Source organism: Carcharhinus amblyrhynchos, chromosome 11 (assembly GCF_965287045.1).
Source record: "Carcharhinus amblyrhynchos chromosome 11, sCarAmb.v2.hapA, whole genome shotgun sequence".
NCBI classification, from domain to species: domain Eukaryota; kingdom Metazoa; phylum Chordata; class Chondrichthyes; order Carcharhiniformes; family Carcharhinidae; genus Carcharhinus; species Carcharhinus amblyrhynchos.
The window spans coordinates 44,372,007-44,393,672 of record NC_137334.1 but is presented as its reverse complement, the minus strand read 5'-3'; the positions used below and the strand labels follow the sequence as shown (position 1 = coordinate 44,393,672).

The 21,666-nt window shown below is 39.5% G+C and overlaps 1 protein-coding gene across 6 annotated transcripts in view; it reads right to left on the bottom strand.

The window, feature by feature from the left end:
- Positions 1-21,666, bottom strand: part of wipf1b (WAS/WASL interacting protein family, member 1b) — a 98,021-nt gene that overhangs the window by 48,124 nt on the left and 28,231 nt on the right. The window contains exon 1 of one of the 6 annotated variants that reach the window (XM_080198963.1): positions 2,554-2,619. The exons of the other annotated variants lie outside the window; for them this stretch is intronic. The gene's annotated coding sequence lies outside the window, so the exon portion shown is untranslated. Of the gene's footprint in view, positions 1-2,553; positions 2,620-21,666 lie in introns of those variants that run through there. 6 annotated transcript variants of the gene reach the window in all.

Genomic DNA, 21,666 nt, shown 5'->3' with positions numbered 1-21,666 from the left:
CCCCGCATTGCTGGCCTCCTGATCACTGGTCAGCTTAATCGCTAGCCCGTCCCACGACCCCGTAATGCAGGCATGCGAAGCCCCCACCCCTCAGTCGCTGGGCTCCCTGACATCTCTGAACCAGCCTCGATCTCCCCGACCCCCAATCCCCCCCACCGGCAATCCTGACTGCAGCCCCGGCACCCTCCTGGCAGGCTGACCCACCTGAATGGCCAGCCCTGATCAGCTCTTTCCCACCCTCTGCCTGTGATCTTGACTGCAGAATGGCAGTGGGACCCCCCCCCCCCAACTCCTGCCCCCAGAGGCCCTGCCCCATGAGGCCCCACCCCCTTGGCACTGCCTGTTGCCTGGAGGGCCGTACCAAGATGCCCCTTGGACAGTGCCAGGGGGCTAGGACTACCAGGTTGACAATGCCCAGAGGGAACTCTCCCCCCCGCCCCCCCCATGACCTCCTAGGTGGCCTCCATAGTGCCCCCCCCTTCACTTCAACAGGTTCAGGTTGCCAACTCCCAATTAGTGGTGAGCTGTTGTAAACCCCACTGCAGTGAACTACTCCTGGCAGGGCAAGGGAGGATGCAGTCTCCAGAGGCTATAGTCTACAGGGACTTCTGTCCCAGGCCCGCTAATCAGATTCACCTGGCGGTTAGCATATTTTAAGTAGTTCCATGCCTTTTTCTGGCACAGACCTGACGTTGCTGAAAATCCAGCAGCCGAAGAACGCGAAGGCCATACAGCCCAGCGGGGAACGTGCGAAACAGTCTCCGCTTACATCTCCTGACCCGCTGCCATCATAGTATTACAAAATTGCAGTCAGAGAAGAGTTAATACTTCTCAGGTCACATAAATTTTAGCTCCAATAATGGAATGTGTAGGCTTTTTGTTTGGTTATATTGTCTGCATAGACATTTGTGTTTTTCCAATCACTAATTTTCTTTGCTGGAGTGTGATCAATCATTTCTCAAGTGTAACAGAGATTCCACATGTGTTTTTCTTAAAACAAATCCTCAGGATTCTAAGTACATATACAATCTTAATCAGTACTTGAGCCAACATGCAACATATTGGACATTAATTTTATCTTGTCATTTTTTAGTATATGATGTAAACAAATGCATCTTGAAAACCTTCAAATGAAATGTTAAATGCGCAGACTATAATTTGTTTGCTGATTGTTATCAGATCAACTCAATTGTGGATATAAATCATATCTCACAGGTCTCAATATTGATTCTGTTACTTGGCTCCTAGTACCAGTTACTTTAGTTGTATATAATACATATACAGCAATTATCCACGTTTTAACTACTACTGTTTATGAATCATAAACAGTAACTGAGGTCTACATTTATTCAGACCAGTCTGTGTAAGATTGTGTTATACTACAGCTGACCTTGTATTCAAATCCCGTAGTAAATTTCCAGTCATAACCATATGAAAGTTGACCTTAGAAGTGTTCAGAACTTCTTTGAAAATGAAACAACAAAGTGGCAATACTTCTAACACTGTTTACACAGTAGAGTCTAGAGTAAAAGCACTATGGAAGTCAGTGCAACAAAACTTTTCATCCCCATTTATTCCCCTGTCAACGTTACTAGAAATATATTTCTCACTGCTGTTTGTGGAACTTCTCTGTGCAAATTAGTTGTCAGATTTTCCTTCAAAAAGCAATAGCTGCTCTTCAAAGCAAGTATTTTCTTGGCTGTGAAGTATCATAGAATCAAGTAATCCCTACAGTGCAGGGGGCCACCATCGAGCCTGCATCGCTGACAATCCCACCCAGGCCCTATCCCTGTAACCCCATATATTTATCCTGCTAATCCTCCTGACACAGGCAATTTAGCATGGCCAATCAACCTAACGCACACATCTTTGAAAGTACTTTAAATACTCTTGAATAATAAATGCACCTTTTCTCTTTATACAGGCCCTTAGGTTAATGAGTGTTCTGCACTATAATATATATCAAACAACCATCTACTCAAGCTCCAATGCAGAAATATGTTGATGCTATAAATTGTGATCTATCCTATGGGGAAAATATGCAGTTTAGATCTCACTGACAGCTGTGATGATACACTGGACCATTATTTTACAGTGGCATCTCTTACAGCAAAAATGAGGCCAAGGACTTTAGAATATGACTTTTAACTAGCACTGAGTTTAAACCAACATGAGTAATCACATGGATGAGTATCAGTACCAGAGGGTTGCAGGTGTGTCCTCCATTACGAGTCACCAACTTTGGGAAATCAAAAGAAAACACAAATTGTTTAAAGCTAACGGGTGCTCCTTTAAGATTTGTGTGTGTGGTTATTTTAGAATTTAAAAACTATGAATGTTAACATTGAAGTATCCGACGATAAACCAGTTTTTTCCTATCAGTAGTACCTTTATTTATGCACCAAGAAATATGAAGAGTTGATTTGTAATTAAAATCCAGTATATCTGTAGAAATACTGATAGCTTCCCTCCACGCCTCATCCCGGCTATTAACATTAAAAAAAATTATGGCCTTGATTCTACGGTCAAAAGTATTCAAGTATTTATTGTTACCAGTTAAATAGGAGAATCGAGTAGTGAATTATTCTCTCATCTTTCTGGAAGCAGGGTTCCAATTGGCTATAAAAGAAATAAGTGTGGACAATTTCAGTCCAATTCCTAGTGGACACAAACAAAGTACAAATCTTTGCATAATTTAGTGTTAAACTAATAACTGCTCTCTGAACGAATAGGTGGAAAATGAATGATGATTTTTAGTCTACATAAATCCTGTACTATGTTTCAGTCAGAAATGCTTAAAAGAGAAGCTGAAACTAATATTCATCATATTAATGAACACTTCAAACAAAGAAAGGCACCAAAAAGTACACAGCAATACAAATGTATATGAAAATAATTATTTAAGCACAAAAGAGCTAAATGTAGTTTATTCTGGATCATAAGCTGGTACTTTCAGTGAGAGATCATTTATTTAGTTTCAGTCTTTTTTTTCTCCCCTGCACTTGATTAAAATGCTAATGGCACGACTAAAATTAAAACTGTGATTAAGATGAAGGTGATCATTGTCAGCTGCTTGATAGTAAAGCAGAACTGACTACCAAATTAAAATTAATTTCTCGACATCTGTTCCAGCTGCCCGGCCTCCATTCAACCTACCCTCAATTATTTTGCAGTAATTTACATGTCTCTATTAAGGAGGCCAATGGTTAGAGATCTGTCAATCATGCAAGTATACCCGAACCATCCCATTGGATCTAATGCAGAGTGAGTGGGCAAATACATGGCAGATGCAGTGTAACATAACCACGTGTGAAGTTATCCACTTCGTTAGGCAAAACAAAATGGCAGAATAATATTTAAATAGTGACAGATTGGGGAATATTGATGTACAAAGGGATGGGTGTCCTTGTACACCAGTCATTGAAAGCAATCATACAGTTGCAGCAAGCAGTTAGGAAGGCAAATGAAAAGGAAAGAATATTCAAGTACAGGAGCAAAAATGTCTTACTTCAGCTATAGAGGGCCCTAATGCGGCAATACCTAGAATATTATGAGCAATTTTGGTCTCCTTACCCAAGGAAAAAATATATTTGCCATAGAGAATGTGCAGCAAAGGCTCACCATATTGGCTGCTGGGATAATAGGATTGATGTACTAGTCCTGTATTCACTGGAGTTTAGAACAATGAGAGGGGACCTCATTTAAACATAAAATTTCTACAGGACTGACAAACTGGATGCAGGGATGATGTTTTCCCTGGATTTTGGGGGAGTGGGGGTGGCTTGTAGAAGAAGGGGTAATGGCCTCAAGATACTTAGGTCTGAGATGAGAAATCTTTTCACTCTGTGATGAACATGGAATTCTTTGCCATAAGAGGCTATGGAGTCCAAGTCACTGAATGCATTTAAGAAAAAAAACTTAGATCTCTAGACACTAAAGGTATCATGGGCATGGAGAGAAAGTTGGACCATGGTGTTAAGATAGAATGACAGAGAGGGCTAGTTTGGCCAATTGTCCTATTCTTGCTTTAATTTCTATCTAGAGGTTATAGGTATAGCAAACTGTGCGCCAGGGCAACAGCAGTGGCCAATGCAGTACCATAAAGTTAAGATTGCAAAGAGATTTCCTCACAGACTGCACATTGAAGTTTGACAACCTTTTTGTACAAATGGAGAGGCAGGGAAGGGATGATAGCTTGGTACAATTTACTTGTGTTTAGATCCATTCACAGACAATGAAGATGGAAGTCCTCTCCAGGCAGCCTCATTTCATTCACAGCAGCAATACTGATATCTTGCCAAGCTAGCTTCATTCATCAACACATTTTTCCATCATGGTCTATCTCTACCCTTTGTGTCATGAGATCTGATGTTTAATGAAGCTAATGTTAGTTCTGATTTTCTTGTTGCCCATTTTATAATGCTCTGCTTTGTCAATCCAGCTGTCAGGATGCTAGCAACGTTTTAGGGCAACTTTTCTAGTTCCTTCGCTGCGTATGCACGTTAAATAATGATGCTGCTGGCTCAAACGTTCAACACTTGAGTAATCAGGGTCCAGGCTGTCTATATGCACCAATCATCACCATGGTCTGCCACTTCATCACTGCCCCCCTTGTCACTATTCCTGCACCAATTTCACAAAGACCTGGCAATTATTTGAACAGTCCTCTGACTCAGTATTTGATTTCAACCCATCATAAGTTCCGTTTCTTTTGAGCAACTGAAACAAAATACTATAACTGAAAAAGTAAATTTCAAGAAAGGGATTATTTTGGTCTTTGGTAGTTTGCCTTGCTAGTTGGTCCTCATTCCTTAAAAAGAATTCTCTCAATCCTGCAAATTCTCATTGTATTGGTCCAAAATTCATCTGTGCTCTGAGAGATACTGGGACAGTGAAAGCACTATTTCTATTTGTCTTTGTTAGTAAACAATTCAAATAAATCTTATACAACTCTTATGGCTCCTGTTCCTCAACTTGGTTTTCATTTACAATTTATAGTTATAGACCAAAATCCCACACTAAAAGCTATGTATCCATGATACCCCACAATGGCTTCAGCCCTGTTCACCTTCAAGTGCAAGATTTGTTTGTTGAACTTCTGCTAACTTTAAGCCAAGTTCTCCTTGATTTTTGAGTACTGATCATTCTACATGAAGAATGGTCACACAAGTTTTTTTATTTTTTTTCCCCCCTATTCATGGGATATGGGTGTTGCTGGCTGGCATTTATTGCCCATCCCTAATTGCCCAAATAAGAGTCAACCACATTGCTGTGGCTCTGGAGTCACGTGAGCCAGACCAGGTAAGGATGGCAGATTTCTTTCCCTATGAGATTAGTGAACTAGATGGGTTTTTCCCAGCAATTGACAATGATTTCATGGTCATCAGTAGATTTATAATTCCAGATAATTTTTATTGAATTCAAATTCCATCATCTGTGTGGCAGGATTGAAACCTGGATTCCCAGAACAATGGATGAGTTTCTGGATTAATAGTCCAGTGATAATACGACTAGACCATCACCTCCCAAGTAATGAATGTTTCCATACATCCAGTAATATATAATCTTTTTGGCGGGGCGGGGGTGGGTGGGGTGATGGTGGTGGTGTGGTTGGCTGTTCAAAAACTGGAAACAAAAATGCCTTCATTAGGTATTGCCAAATGGTCTGGTTTCAAACCCCAACAGTTACAACTCAAGTCGTGGTTGCTGCAGTTGATGACAACAACAACTTACATTTATATAGCACACTTAATATAGCAATACATCCCAAAGTCAAATCAATGGCACTAATCTCTGCTGCTAGTTCCAATTGCTGGCATGGAGAGACCTGGCTTCACCTTATGAGGCCTTTTTTCTGTGGAACGTTTCTCCCCTCTTGGGGGGGAAGAACAAAATCCAGGAAGGAATCAGGCAGCCAATATTGTTAGTAGGCTTGTAATTTATAGACAATTTAAAAGTACTCTAAATCACTTAGGGAAAAGAAGTGTTGAAGCACATACTCAGGGCAGAGTTTTATGGTTCCCTGCCAGTGGATTTACAAGTGGAAGGAGTGACCATAACATATTTTCTAGCTGCCATCCCATTCCTCAATGCTAGGGCTTGTTGGAAGGAGTTTGAGGCAGCAGAGTTGGTGGGGCTGAAAGGTCACTCTGCTTAGGCCTTAGCAAGGAAGGGAGAGGGCACATCCCACAGGGGCCCCTTTTTCACATTTCCCCCAAGTTCTGTGCACAAATACTACCTCCCAACCCCAGTAGATGCACCCATCTCTGTGGACTTATCAAGGAGGGACTTCTGCCCGAGGGTAGGACTGAAATCCTGTCTCTTTAAATGTTCCTTTCACTACTGAATGGCTGTGGGGCTGCTGCGGTCAGTGGGGTCACATTCAACTCCAGCTCTTCGGGTTGTGGGGCAAGAAACCCCACCATCTGAAAAGTCTTGCTCACAATTTTACCATTAGGAGGAATCATGTGCGTTCCTCCATGCAGGGTTTGTTGGGGTGGGTGCATTTAATCCGGTGGGTGGTGATCCCACCACTATTCTATCTCTACCCTGATTAATCTGTGGCAGCAAGGCCAGTGGAAGACTTTCCTACCCTGCTGTCAAGTAACGCCCACAAGTAGGCAATTAACATGCACTTAAGAGCCTCATCACACTGCCACTGGTTTTAACCCAAGGGTGGGTTGGCAGCTGGCCATATGAGAAGCAAACCCTGCTGTTTTTAATTACAGTTCACCAGGTTCTTGGGGAGGTGGTGTGTGTGTGTGTGTGTGTGTGTGTGTGTGTGTGTGTGTGTGTGTGTGTGTGTGTGTGTGTGCCCCCGTCTGTGTTAGTTCAAAGGCACTCTGCCTGATTGAGAGACCTGGCATCAGGAAGAAGCAGCCCTCTGAAATTTATTCCGCTGCCTTTGCTGACAAACCCATCTCCTCCGCAACTCCTTATTGCAATCGCTCACTTGAGCATGGGTCCCTCCTCAATCACAGACCTTGACTGGGTGTAGTACTGGCTGCAACATTTGCCTCGCTGGTGGTTCTGCTGAATACAGAAGAGCTGCTGACTTCTGATTGGCTGACATCTCTCAGTAGGTGAGACCTTCGACGTGGGCTCCTTGTTTCCAGGGAAAGGCACACCACTGGCCTGTCAAGCATCTGAGTGGCACAAGATGTGTTAGGCCTTCTTGAAATGAGATGACCTGGGAAATTTGCTGCCTCTCTAGTCAACAGATGAGACCCCAGTTGCTTCTAAAGTTTCTACCATCAGCTCCTTTCTGCCTGTGGTCACAGAATAAGAGAAGCTTACATCAGTAAGCTTACATCAGTACTGCTGCAAAAATTCAGCTCTAAACTTGCTTTCATCCCCACACCACAACATTAAAAAAAAGGCGGCATGGATAAATTGGGCTGAAGGGCCTGTTTCCATGCTGTACACCTTTATGACAAGATTATCACTGAGAAACTGTGTGTTTTGCCACCTCTGAGCACAGATTGACATTGTGCTCAAGCTGAAGTTGGAATCTATTAGTATATCATGCCATTGATACAAATTAACTGTGACAGATGGCCCATGTATCTTTTAACTCATACTCAAAAGATATTTTGTTGAGATATCCAGAACAGATTCACTGGTTATCCCTGATAATGCTTTTAAACAAAGTATTGGCAATAAGTGCTGGCAGATACTTTGCTTTCAAAGGAGTTAAACTTGGAGTTTCCCATTTTCCTGACAGATTGTGGCACTACTGTACACATTCTAGGTAAAATCTATGTTTGGTTATGTCTTGGAGATTTTATGACTTCCGCATGAAGCACAGATCAAAGATCATACAAAACAACGCATGTGATTTTTTCCTAAGATTCAAAATGCTTTATAATCTCACGAGACACAACCCAAGCTTCGTATTCCTCACAATTGTAAATGTAGCTTGTTCCTTTAAGATTGTTAATGAAGCAGTCTCTGTTCTTATGCAGCTAGACCTGGACAACCTTCAGGCTTGGGCTAATAAGTAGCAAGTAATATTTGTACCACACAAGTGTCAGATAATGATCATTTTCAAGGAGAGAATTTAACCACCTCCCTTAACATTAAGTGGCATTACCATTGCCAATCCCCCACTATCAATAACCTGGAGGTTACTATTGACTAGATACTGAACTGGACCAGCCAGATAAATACAGTGACTATGGGAGCAAGCCAGAGGCTGGGAATTCTGCAGAAAGCAACTCATCTCCCAACTCCCCAAAGCCTATCAGGAGTGTGATGGAGTATTCTCTGGGTTGTTGTTTGGCTCAGTTGGCTGGTCAGCTGGTTTCTGACACACAGTGACAGCAACTGCACAGGTTCAATTCCTGTACTGACTGAGGTTTTTCACAAAGGCCTGCCTTTTCAACCTTGCTCCCCGTCCAAGGTGTGGAGATCCTCATGTTAAAATCAGCACTAATCAGCTCTTCCCTCAAAAGGGAAGAGCAGCCAATGATCAACTGGGATTATGGCAACTTTACTCCGCATTTGCCTGGATGAGCGCAGCTCTATCAATACTCAGGAAGCTCAACATCTTCCAGGCCGAAGCAGCTCACTTGATTGGCATCCCATCCACCATCAACGCAACTGGCAGCGGTGTTTACCATCTGAAGATACACTGTAGCAAGGCTCCTTTAACAGCTGTTTCCAAACCCATGACATCTACCACATGGTAAGGGCAGCAGATGCAGGGGGAAACACCACTTGGAAGTTTACCTCCAAGTCACATGCCATCCTGAGTTGGAATTGTATCGTTCTTTTACTGCAACTGGGTCAAAATTCAGGAACTGGCTTCCTAATAGCATAGAGGCTGTTCCTACAGCACATCGACTGCAGCTCGCTACCACATTCTTGAAGGCAAATAGGGATGAGCAATTAATGCTGGCCTAGCCAGTGATGCTCACATTTTGTGAACGAACACGAAAGAATCTCCAAACTACCCAACATGCAAGAATCATCTTAGATCATTGTATAGATTTTCGCTACATTTCTCACTTTTTGTCAATGGATGTCATGACTGTAAAGTTTTATACATCAACCTCAGAAGCAAGACTTTAAGTTTATTTATTAGTCACAAGTAAGGCTTACATTAATACTGCAATGAAGTTACCATGAAAATCCCCTAGTCACCATACTCCAGCGCCTGTTCGGGTCAATGCACCTAACCCCTCATCAGTCAGTTCAGATGCCGGTAAGAATCACAGCTGGTCTCCACTAGCAAGGGAGGAGCTCCACAGCAGGGAGCTCTGCATGGTGAGGGGGGTGGGGGGTTTGGGGGTGTGCTGGAGACAAGGGGAAGCCCTGCAGATGGGAGAGGAGGGTGAGTGGTGGGGATAGGGGTTGCAGGGTGGGCCATGGAAGGGGTCGTGATTGGGGACTCATCTGCAGGGTACTGATGCCCAATGCTGGGGACCTGTGTTGCTATGTGGGGGGGGTTACACTGGTCAATGATTGGGTGGGGGAGGGGGGTGGTCTTGCTCGTAGCTCTCCCAGTTCATTTGTTCAGCACTTAGAATTATTTTGGTAAGATTGCATCCTTGGAGTTCCACTGCCCTGATCACAACCTCTAGGGTACCTGTAGGCAAAAAATGTGGTTAAAGGTGCAGCAGTGAAATTACTAACTGTTCCACTGAATTCCATAACATAACATAATCAATCAAAAACAATTTATTTTCAGGAGAGCTTTTGCATCATGTCTCCAATAATATAAAGACTAATGGGATCACAGTTGTTTAAACCCTAAAAGAAAACAGGCTAATTAAAAATTTGTTTATGCACCAAAATAAAATATTGGCCTGAATCAATACTTTGGCCCTAGTCAATTTGAACTTCAAGTTTATCAAACAAAACTAAAAAGTGAAGCTGCAAAATCAGAATACCATCATACTTTCTCATTATTTCCGCTCTGAAACACTTTTTTCCTCAATTGTTTAATGTAACCTTTAGCTGAATTTCTCGTTTGCAACTTGATGTCTAGCTATTTCTGGGAAAATTTTGAAAAACAAATTTGTTTAAATTGCAAGAACATGAAGAAAAATATTCTAGTACAGCTGACTGAAAAAAAATCATTCTGGGAAATTAAGTAGGCTCTGCATGTTTAAAGACTTTGCAATCTAAACTTAGCTTACGTCATAGCCCTGGATTGAATAATGACATGCAAACTGTTATTTTTGGATGACACTGAAACCTTCAAGTAAAAAGTTTAATAAAGGCATAAAATGATTCAAAGCTACATTTTTCCAATGTGAACAAAATCAACTTTCTTAACCGTTCCTCATATTGTTCTACATTTTTAGTTAGAAAACATCCATCTCCCAAACACAGCCAAGTTATCAGATGCAACATCATATAATGTGTCAATGAGTGGGCACCGCACTGATAAAACTCCCCGTCGGAGACAAGAAATGCCAGTCACTTGAGGCTATCAAACTTATAACCTTTCATTCAGATGTGAAATACAACTTAGCTTATATATTTATTCAACTGATAAACTGTTATGTCAACCATTTTATTTGAACTAGGTAGATTGAAATAGGTTCGGAAATAATTGAAACAGTAAAATAATAGTTTGTAAATTAGAGGTCAAATACAGTATGCAGCTTTACAAATACCAGCCTAACGAATTGATTTTTTTCTATAAAATATGTTTTCCATTTCATTACAGTAGTATTGATGACCTATTTACTTAGAAATTTGATATTAATAAGATTAAAGATTCATTTCAATTTGGAAGTTCAGACACCAAGAGCAAAAAAAAACTACAGATTACAATCAGCTTGGAAATAACAAAACATAGTGGTGTTTACCCTAATACAAATGTTATATTTTATTTATTAATTAGTCACAAGTAGGCTTACATTAACACCGCAATGAAGTTACTGTGAAAATCCCCTAGTCGCCACACTCCAGCACCTGTTCAGGTACCCCGAAGGAGAATTTGGCATGGCCAATCCACTTAACCAGCACATCTTTCAGACTGTGGAAGGAAACCAGAGACCTGGAGAAAACTCATGGAGGCACAGGGAGAATGTGTAAACTCCATGCAGTGACCCAAGCCGGTAATCAAACCTGGGTCCCTGCTGCCTCACAGTACCAGTAGCATGGTGGCACAGCGGTTAGCACAGACCTGTGAGGTTTTATTTTGTGGATTGACAGTTTATAAAAGTACTTCGGTTCAAGTCACATCTCAGGACATACTTTTACACTACTGTTTTGAAAATGATGGACTTGGAAAGAAGAAAGGTTGCTTTCTGTCTGTAAATATATTAATTAAGCACCAAAACAATGTTTTTATCATAATGTCACTACAAAAATGACAAAGGCTTGCAAAAAAATTAAAAACGTTAAAAAAATTGTATAGGTAGGTGAGTTTTAATTTAAAGTTAGATTCAAGAACATCTTTGGGGGGGGGGGGGGGGGGGGGCGGGCGCAGGTTAAATGGAAGGTAAAAGTAGAATCCATTTTATCAGAAGAACAATTTCAAAGAAATGTCGAAAGAGACAATGTTACAAATCAAAAAACTACAATTCTGTAATACCAACATTTCTTGTCATGCCTAAAGTCACTACTTCACTGCCTTTGTTGTGGCAGACAGCTTCTTAGCTCAGAAAAACCGTTGTGCTCAGGAAGTAGCTTCAGCCATTACAAAATCACTTAAGTCTTTCAATCCCACACAATAATTTAACTTAAAATTACTATATAATTGCTGTTTTCTGAAGCTTTCAACAAATGGGATTCCTCAAGTCTCAATACATTAAATAACTGATTTTATAGCACCACTGGAACATATAAACAAAGCTGACTTTTAGTCTCAAGTTCGTTCCATTATTCTTTGAGATCATGGCTAATCTGCGACTGAAGTTCATACACTTACCTTTGCCCCATAACTCTTAATATCTTTGGATACCAAAATCCATTGATATGAGATTTAAAATTACAAACTGATCCAGAATCAATTACCATTTACAGAAGAGTTCCAAACTTTTTTCACCCTTTTGGATGTAGAATTCTTTCCTAATCTCACTTCTAAAAGTCTGCCTCTAATCTTCAGACTATAGCCATTGACTTAGGGCTGAAATCTCCCATGGGCTTGTGAAAGCTCAACCTGTACAATGCTGCATCTTCCAAAATGCGTACCCAATCTAAGTGTGACTTTGCTTTGGATTTTTGTCTATCATGCAGAGGTCAGACCAGCAATGTATCTTTCGAGCCACAGTGGAATTCATGAGGAGTGTGGGTGCCTGTCAGAAGGCTGACCTTGATTCTCAAACACAACAGCCGAGTTCACAACATTCCTAAATCTCACCATCTATATGCCCCAATGTATACACTACGTGCAGTCCTCTGAAGCCATGGAAAAGTAATAGGGATTATCTTTAGAACAACTGAATAAAATTAAACCTCTAACAATAACCAAAACCTGAATTCAAATACAATATCACTGAACCTGGAAAGAAAAAATACTGCAGTGCAAATAAAAGTAATTTTTAAGTGCCTATTTAATTTCCAACCAGCAAGAAACCACAAAGGCATATTCTGTGTTACAACTTCTTACAAGTTTCAATTATTCTTGGATCAATAGACCACCTACCAAGCTTACAGCTTCTGAAATCCAGCCAAGCATTCAAAATAGCAACAACTGTCATGACAGAAGCTTCCAGTTAAGTTTCCTGAAACTGACAAAACAGTTCAGGATAGATTGCCTGTCAATTAATGGAGCAGAGCGGGTGCAGATTGAATTTTTCATAAACAGGGTTTAAACAGCTAGAGCTGTCAGCTGATTTAAATCATGGCACAAGACATGACAGCAGATGCTAACATGGCCTTTTTATATAACATTTTTAATGCACTATGGCTCTTCCTCCAATGTAAAAAGTATTCCAAAGCATGGTGACACTTGAAACAATGGTGGTCAATATAAAGATCAAATTACCTTTTTAAGACAGATCCAAATGATGAATTACTGCTTTAAAAGTATAGAATGCAGCATCTAATATTGACATTTGAAGGTATGCCTTTCAGAATGCTCCCCACTCTTCAGCAGCCTTGCCCTAATATCATAAACTCTCCAAGGAGGTGCTTTATATTTAGGATTCCAAATTTCACATTAGCACACAAAAACTGTGTGAAGGAGAAAATACAATTTTCCTGTGGCCCTCACAAAGAGGACACTGATCTTGAAAGAAATGAGTGTGCATTTTGCACCCGAGGCCGTTGCAATTGGTGAAATGACCACACCAATATGATATGGGTCAGCCAGGCAGGTTATTTTTCCAGCAAGACAAGAAATAAAGTTCAGCATTTCATGGCCCAATTCACATTTCCACTAGGAGATGGAAAATCCAGCTTTGGGGTGCCCTCACTTTTAAAAATAATTTCTATATGTCCTATTCATCCCACTCAATATCTTGGAAACTTCAATCAAGTCACCACTTAAACTAAGTTTGAGAAGGTAACCCTAGCTTGCATAATTTCTCCTCAAAATGTAACTGCCATAGCCCAGGTAACATTCTGCATTCTCTCCAAGACCAATATATCCTTTCTAAGTTCTGGTGTCCAGAGCTGTTCATAGTATTTTAAGAGAGGACTAACCAAGGTTTTGTTTTACGTTGTTTAGCTGAAGCAGGACTTCTACTCCACTGAATTCAAGTCTTCCCAGATATACATGACAGCATGCCATCAGCCTTTTGATTCCTGATCTTCCTCTATCTGTTCATATTATAATGATCTCTGTCCATCAAAGCAACTTGTTTATTAAAATGAATACAGCTGTCATCAATATTAATCCTGGATATTAAACATATCAGTGTTTCTTTTGTAATAGTGAGGTGGAGACCCTACATCCACTCACCTGATGATGGAGCAGTGCTCCAAAAGCTCATGATGCCAAATAAACTTGTTGGATTTTAACCAGGTTTTGAGAGACTTCTTACAGAGCCCTTTTATAATAAATACACATACACAGAAATAAGAAAATCTGGCAAAGCTAAAAGTAACACAGTCTTCACTGAGGATATCACATTTGATAATTGATATTTGGATGTCCTGTTTATTAAATTGTTAGGATAGGATTCCCAAAGTAAAGTACAAAAAACATAATTGTAATTCTTGGACTGATTTGACATCATAGTCATTTTGTTTAATGAGGAAGAAATATTCATGCAGTTTGTTGATTTACTTTTATTTATTGTTATGTTTTCTAAGTAACCAAGTGTTACTTTGAATAATTTATCCACATTTTTTTTAATGTGGCACTTTCACCTCCACATCATTGGGGGAGGTAACAAGAATTTCATCAGATTGAAGTAGTATTAATACTTCCGCAATGCTGATCACAGACAAAATGGCAACAAGCAGCATCATTTTTGCTAGTGTTTACTTACTGACCACACTCCCCAATTCTCTTGTGTTTGTCCTTCCACTCCTTAAATCTCCTGTCTCTATTGTGTAAAGATTTTGTTCATCATTGTTTCTAACTGCCTGCATTGTTCTTTCTTCTTCCAATTCTCACATTCTTTCCACTTGTCTCTCATTTTCTTTGCCTGCCTCTCTCACCTAATTTCCCTGGCTCCTTCGTATGTTTCTCTCTTCACTTGCCCATTTCTCTCCTTTCCTAGTGCGACCAGGGACTTCAGGGAACAATCCTCTCCACCAACTCTCCAAAAAAGCATCTTACCCAGGCTCTATCTATGTAGCCCTATTGATCCCCCTAACGTACACATCTTGGACACTAAGGGGCAATTTAGCATGGTCAATCCACCTAACCTGCATATCTTTGGACTGTGGCAGGAAACCCATGCAGGCACAGGGAGAATGTGCAAATGCCATACAGTCCTCCAAGGCTGGAATTGAACCCAGGCCCCTGATGCTGTGAGGCAGCTGTGCTAACACTGTTGACAGCTGATAGAAAAATAAGAGGGGAGGAAAAATAAAACTGGGGCAAAATATTTTAATACTCTAAGGAAACAACATGCATGCAAAAAGGTGCATCAGTGCCACAATATTTGTCCAGCATTAACTCACTCAGAATGCTTTGTAAATATTTTATTACATTGCTTAAAAATTAAATTCCATCTGATGTAGTTTCCTTCTTTTTTTAATCTTGGCTCCATGATTACTTGCGTTGACAAATAATAATACTTGAAAGGACAATTAAATATATGACAAAGTATTCATAAGCAGCACATTATAGGCTGATGGACAGAATTATTTCTTTGAAATACCGAATTTTATTTTGATACACCAAGTGATACACCAAGGTATTTACAACCTTCTATCATAAATGATTAACTGCTCACATGCAATTTTGTTTAAAATGGAGTCAAGCATTTAGAATGTTTGTGGAAGGACTGATCTCCAAAATGAAAAACTGGTTGAATAAAATGATACATTTCCTCAACTGTCAGAAACCAGAGACCTGTTTTCCATAAATATCTCTTGGAAATATGTTGACAATGAACAATGAGACTTTTATAGCAAACCCAGTTACAAGAACTAGTGTTATAGATGTTGAGAAAGCAGGTCCTTTCAGGACAATTTTGATTTTAGGAACCAGTCAAATTCTTATCCAAATACCTTCAAGGATTATGAGAATAAGATGATAATTTATCAGCCAAACCACAGAACTAATCATGTACTGACTTTTATAATCCCTGCTCGTATAATTTCTGAAACAGGTTTTCTGTATTAAAGTAACTAAATTTTGATAACATAATTAAATACAATTTAGAAACTCAGTTACATTTCAATGCAATTGTTGACAGTAAAAACAATATTCGTGTCTCAGCAATTATGAAAGACAAAATGGAAGTACTCTATTTCCATTCAGACACTTCCGTTGTGCACTCTCAACCCCTACATTTCTTCACAATGTCACTGCTTTGCTTGACTAACTGAGCACAAAGTACATCCAGAAAGTAGTCTGAATCTGTAAATCTACAAATCTTTACTTCTGGTGAAATGGATAGACAAGTGCAACTGTAAAACTTTAAATGCCAATCACGTTTTTATGTTTTTTTTTAAACAGATGTGAGAAAATAATTCTCTCTACAGGTTAGCATTTCTAGCCCATCAACAAAGTCTTCAAAACCTTCAGGCTTCAAAAGTTGCATTTTTTCATATTTCCTGTTTAATAAAAGGCATTTAGCATGTTTTAACACAATTGCTAAATCAGCTAGTATTTGGGAAAAACACTGAACTTCTGCTTACGTTAGCACTTTGCTGAAAAACCCACATACATTCCAATTCCCCTACTTTTTGCTTCATGTAAAAGATAAATCTCCAGATCTCTGTCAATTCTTTAAAAATTGCTTAGATGTATTAGTACAAATGTGCATGTCACTATCATGCTAACATACAAAAATTGTACCCCTTTAAATTCGCCCATGACACCAATGAAAGTAACTTCTTACTTCGTTAAAAATAATATTTTCAAGTTGAGCACATTGAAGCTACATATTGCCGTCTGAAGTTTTATTTTAAATAAATGCCATACACTGTGCGGAAGCCTCAACAACCCGGACATTGAAATTTCAGACCAAATAAAAATACTCAATGGATGGTCAATAATTGTAACAAAGTTATGTTAAATGCCTAGTTTGACACTTCTAAGTACCTTTACACAATTAAATAAATTCAACATAGAATCAGTGGCTGACAAGAATTTAAGACATTTGCTGCTAAGATATTTAAAAGGTTTAGAATTCTCAGCATACACCCCCTCCTTTTATAACCAAGTTATGTTTCACCAATTTTCAACTGATTGTATGCGCATCAGTGGGACATTAATTGTTTGAACTGAACTTCCTAAAACAAAAACCTATATGAAGAATGGACTGTTGTGTTTTGCAACACCATTAATAGAAAAAAAGCAGCTGAAAGAGATAGTTTTTAGCACTTTGAAAATTAAACACTAAAAACCTGCAAAAATCTTTCCCTATTCAAAAGGGTTGAACAGAGTATTCTCCTGTGGAGAGAGTTTATTTAAATGGACCAGAGATACACTTCATCAAATTAAGTTTGTGCTCCAGCAACTTGTAATTTTTAAAAAAAATTGTTAACATGGTATTATGTTATTGATCAAATGTTTTATTCTGAAATTATGGGTATAAACAGCTTACAGTATAACAAAATACATTATTTGCCATATCAGCATTTTAAAGAAATGCTTTAAAGGATTCTAATATTTGTACTGCAAATCCATAAAAGTATATTGTACAGTAAGTTCCTGCTGAAGAAAGTCACAGTGCAATATTGGATTTGTGTCTTCTGTATTGATCCATCTCAAAGTTAGTCAAAGTCTTGTACGAATCAGAACATTTGAGTTCCAAATTAATGTTTCTGATAAATTCTTCCAAACATGATGAAGATATTTGTCCCATGTTTGTTTCAAAAGAATTTCTAAAGCGCAACCTCTATTTTGAGCATGGCTGCTAGCTTTTGCAAACTTTAATGCTGCATTCATATTTCAGTTCCTCTAAATTGTGGTTTTAACTAGAGTACTCTGTCCTCTACAGCTTCATCTGATGCAGACTTTTTGACCGTTCAAAATGCAGATTAGCTACAAAAACTAATTACTGCGGCATTGGAAATACCAAAGGGACTGCTTAGCACTGTTTTATGTTTAAATTGAATTTGCTTACCTTTAGAATGTTTCAGTCTATTTCAAAAGCTTTAAATTTGTACAGTTCCCTGAAATTCTTTTTGCTTGCTTCCTGTTAGCTGCATGTTAAACGTCAGACTTCCTCACCGCACCTCATTTGCGATCAATGCTCTCACAACAGTGGTTAAGCTCATGGTGGAACAACACTATTGGCCTGTTTCCATCTTTCAACATTACATACAGTAAATGTAACGGTGACCTAAAAATAAAAGCCTTTAAAGCACTTGTCAAAGAAATACATTGACAACTTCTGCCATATGCCTATACTGCTCATTTAAAATGAATTTGCATTTATATACTGTCTTTCATTGCTTCTCAGGATATCCCAAAGCAACTTACAGTCAATGAAATACTTTTGGGGTACAACTGCTGTTGTAATGTCAGTATGCATTTACATGCAGATAAGTAGCATCCTAAAAATATTATTTGTTTTTCTTTAATATACCTGATAATTATTTTTATATTTTACCATCTTCACTGACCTCCCAGATTTGCACTTTAAAAACAATAACCTTGCTAGGATTAACTAGTTTTCTAGAACCGCAACTTATAGTAGAAACAGCAGTGCTTGTGACTGCAGTATTTATAGCCGAACCAAAACAGACGAGTCTTTTATTTTCACATCAACACATAAAATATATTTAGCTAGAATCATTTTCCCTATACACATTTTGCTGAGCAAGCTCTCACTTATATTTCTTACATTTCTGCAAGAGTATTTTTTTGAAGTTCAAGTTTCTTACATTTGCTAAGTTACTTGATCCACAAAGGAAGCAGCCAACATCCTTTTGACAGCTTACTACACAGCAGAAAGCTGTTCAATTTCCTCTTAAGTTTTTTTAGGGTTTTGTCATCTGCAAAGTTTACATATCTGAGCAAATCAAAGTAAATTGAGTTGCAAGTCACTCACATAAAAGACTGTCTATAAATATTCAGGTGAATACTTAAATATTAACTACATTCTAATAGCTCCATAGGTAGTTGTGTATATAACCTCTTCACTATAAACATGTACACAGTCAGACTAAGTTATACATGAACAGCCTTGAGAAAATTTCAAAGAATTGGACTTCTTTGTTGTTCACTGCATCCTATATCACATTCTTATCTGTTCTATTGCCCCCACTCGTGCTGATTGCCACTTAACTTTTCTGGAATTGAGCAGTTCTTCCAAAACCATTCTGACAAGAGCGTTGACCATTTCTCAAAGGCCTCTAAATCCCATAAATACAATGCATTAATCAGCATTTGAATCCAAATATCAAAATACTAAATGATAGCTTAATTGCTCTATACTATTTAAACTTAAATAATATAACCAGATTTGTAGGATGTAGGAATGCAAGAGGATGGCACAGTGGATAACACTGCTGCCTCACAGCACCAGGGACCTGGGTTCAATTCCGGCCTTAGGTGATTCCATGTGGAATTTGCATATTAGCCCCATGTCCTCTGGGTGCTCCGGTTTCCTCCCACAAGATGCGCTGGTTAGATGGATTGGCCATGCACAGTTATCTCTTGACATCCAAAGATGTGTAGATTAGGGGGGATTGGCCATGGTAAATGCGCAGCATTACAGGCATAGGGAAGGGCCTGGGTGGGATGCTCTTTCGACCTCTTTCTGCATTGTAAGGATTCTATGATAATAAACAAAATAAAAAACTATGTAGATGTAATAGTCTTTAAAGGGATTACTTTAATCACAGAATAATCAGGAAATTAAAAAAGATTCTTGCAGCTTCTCCAGCATACTCTTCATTCTACAATCTTCCGTTCTTTTTGAATATGAAATATTAAAATAGTGAAACATAGAATCATAGAGGTTTACAGCATGGAAACAGGCCCTTCGGCCCAACTTGTCCATGCCGCCCTTTTTTTAAAGCACCTAAGCTAATCCCAATTGCCTGCATTTGGCCCATATGTCTCTATACCCATCTTACCCAGGTAATTACCTAAATGCTTTTTAAAAGGCAACATTGTACCCGCCTCTACTACTACCTCTCGCAGCTTGTTCCAGACACTCACCACCCTTTGTGTGAAAAAAATTGCCCCTCTGAACACTTCTGTATCTCTCCCCTCTCACCTTAAACCTATGCCTAAATTCCTATAAAGGGGAAATAAAAGACCCTCTTAATGATCCTTTAGCTACTTTCATTTTTTGGGCTGAATTTTCTGGAGGTGGGCAGTGGCTTTGTCATGTTTTACTTCCCTGCCCTCAAACCCCCACCCTACTCCTTCCTCCAATGCCAGCTCACTTTGCAGGCAGATAATGGTCACTGGATCTTCAATTGGTTTGAGGCCAGTCTTCTGCCTCCATTGGGGAGTAAATCTCCCCTCTGGTGGCTAATTGAATGACTGACAGTTCTCTTGTCTCAGCAGCATCACCAGGAGGAAGGTCACTGCTGGAACTACAGGCAGTCCCCAAAAAAGTGGGATCACGAGTCCCAGATCATCAAATACGTCTGTGGTCATAGCAGAGCCAGGCTGGCAGAACTCAGCGAATGGGAGAAATAGTCTGTGGAGAAACACATTGGGATGGGCTTCTGATGGACATTGGGTGCCAGTACAGGAGGCACTTTCCCTGGATCAGCCTCAACCCCACCTGCTGACCCAACTCTGGGGGTTGATGCATAAAATCCTGGCCTTTGAACAAATGCTGGGTCTTTGATCAAAATCAGTCTCATTATTGATTCTTTTGTCTTTTGGTAATATCCTTTGCACCACTTGAGCATCTCTTATTCTCCACTCAAGCACTTCAGCAGGTTTTCATTTCTTTTTTTCTGTGTAATTTGTTCTCTTTCCCCTTGTGCACAGTTTTGGTTCTCTTATTTGAGGAAGGGTGTAGTGGCATTGGAGGCTGTTCAGAGGAGATTCACTATATTGATTTCAGAGATGAGGATTTTGTCATATGAAGAGAGATTGAACAGTTGAGGCCTATACTGTCTGGAATTTAGAAGAATGAGGGGAAACCAAATAGAACTGTACAAGATGATAAAAGGTATGGATAAAGTAGGCGTGGAACAGATGCGTCTTCTTGTGGAGTACTCTCAAACAAGAGGTCATAGTCTTAGGATAAAGGGTAGCAAATTTAACACAGAGTTGAGGAGAAACTACTCCTGTCAAAGAGCTGTGAATCAATGGAACTCGCTACCCCAAAGTGTGGTGGATGCTGGGACAGTGAGTAAATTTGAGGAGTTAGACAGATTTTTAATTGGTAATGGGTTGAAGAGTTATGAGGAAAAGACAGCAGAATGGGGATGAGGAGCATATCAGCATGATTGAATGGCAAGCAGACTTGATGGGTCAAATGACTTAATTCTGCTCATATATCTTATGAACTTGTTTGGTTTCTTTTAAAATACTATTTATTTATATCTTCCAGACCTGAAGAAATGTCTTAAAATCAGAAATATTGGCTGTCTGACTTATTTCCTTCCCCACGGATTCTGCTGGACCTGCTGAGATTTTCCAGAATAAAGCAAAACTTTGGTTCTGGTCAACAGTCTGACCTTAAATGATAAACAAGTTTTCTCTTTTTAAATGCTGACTTGTTAAGAATATATCCATGATTTTCTAGTATTAATTTTTAGTATCAATATAATGTTAACTCAATATATACTTTCATTGGCATCCACGGGCGGCACGATAGCACAGTGATTAGTGCTGCTGCTTCACAGCTCCAGGGACCTGGGTTCGATTCCCAACTTGAGTCACTGTCTGTGTGGAGTCTGCATATTCTCCCAATGTCTGCATGGGTTTCCTCTGGCTGCTCCAGTTTCCTTCCACAGTCCAAAGATGTGCAGGTTAGGTTGACTGGCCATGCTAAAATTGCCCCTTAGTGTCCCGAGATGCATAGGTTAAAGGAATTAGTGGGTAAAATATGTAGGGATTTGTAGGATTGTGGTTGGTGCAGACTTGATGGGCCAAATGGCCTCTTTCTGTACTGTAGGGTTTCTATGATTGTTTGACGAATTTATTGGAGTTCTATGAGG